The 1,170-nt window shown below is 44.5% G+C and overlaps 1 non-coding gene across 1 annotated transcript; it reads right to left on the bottom strand.

Annotated features, from left to right (window-relative positions):
* Nucleotides 1-405: 405 nt before the first annotated feature.
* LOC113719266 (small nucleolar RNA R71) lies at nucleotides 406-512 on the bottom strand. Its single transcript, XR_003454806.1, has one exon. It is a non-coding gene; the product is annotated as a small nucleolar RNA R71 (small nucleolar RNA).
* Between the last annotated feature and the right edge of the window lie 658 nt (nucleotides 513-1,170).

Genomic DNA, 1,170 nt, shown 5'->3' with positions numbered 1-1,170 from the left:
AATTCAAGTGACACAGGCCAAGAGCACATCCTTATGGCGAATGCAAGAACACTAAGGGAGTTGGCTGCTCCGGAATTGCCCCAGCAGCCTTTGTGCATTACATTTCCAACTCTAGCTAAGAATACCTCATTCGAACTGAAATCAGGATTAATTCACCTTTTGCTCACATTCCATGGCCTCTCGGGTGAGGAACCCCATAAACACATCCAAGAGTTTGATGTGGTATGCTCCAGTATGAAGTCTCCAGGAATTACTGAGAAGTAAATCAAACTTAGAGCCTTCCCCTTCTCCCTCAAGGATGCAGCAAAGGATTGGTTGTACTACTTACCTGCAGGTAGTATTACAACATGGACCCAACTGAAAAAGAAATTTTTGGAAAAATTCTTCCCTGCATCCTGGGTTGCAAGTCTAAAAAAAGAGATATGCAACATTAAACAGTATCCTGGAGAATATCTATATGATTATTGGGAAAGGTTCAATAAGTTGTGCACTAGATGCCCACAGCATCAAATTAGTGAGCAATTATTGATTCAATACTTCTATGAGGGACTTCAGTCATCTGACAGAAGTATCATTGACGCTGCAAGTGGGGGAGCACTGGCAAATAAGACACCGAGAGAAGCATGGTTGCTTATTGAAACTATGGCAGAGAACTCTCAACAGTTTGGCTTCCGTGAGAGTAACCCTACCCGTAGGGTCAATGAGGTAAAGACGTCTTCCATTTAGCAGCAGCTATCGGAGCTAACATATTTTGTTCGACAATTAGCTGTGGAAAACGTGCACCAAGCAAAGGTCTGTGGAATCTGCACAAACGTGGGCCACCCCACTGACTCATGCCCCATGTTGCAAGAGGATGGGGTTGAACAAATAAACATGGCCGGAGGCGTGCCCGCACCTCGTAGGCAGTACGATCCATACTCCAACACGTACAATCCAGGTTGGAGGGATCACCCCAATTTCAGCTATGGAAACAGGCCACAGAATTTATTTTCAAATCGTCCACCAAGATTTCAGCAACCAAGGCAACCAAAGCCTCAACCTTCATCCTCCAATTCAGGAGGCTCTTTGGAGGATATTGTCAAGAGTCTAGCCACGAGTACTACTCAGTTCCAACAAGAAACTAGATCCTTGGTCACGAGTACTGCTTAATTTCAACAGGAAACTAGATTG

Source organism: Coffea arabica, chromosome 1e (genome assembly GCF_036785885.1).
Source record: "Coffea arabica cultivar ET-39 chromosome 1e, Coffea Arabica ET-39 HiFi, whole genome shotgun sequence".
In the NCBI taxonomy this organism is placed as follows: domain Eukaryota; kingdom Viridiplantae; phylum Streptophyta; class Magnoliopsida; order Gentianales; family Rubiaceae; genus Coffea; species Coffea arabica.
This window is presented reverse-complemented; position numbering and strand designations above follow the sequence as displayed.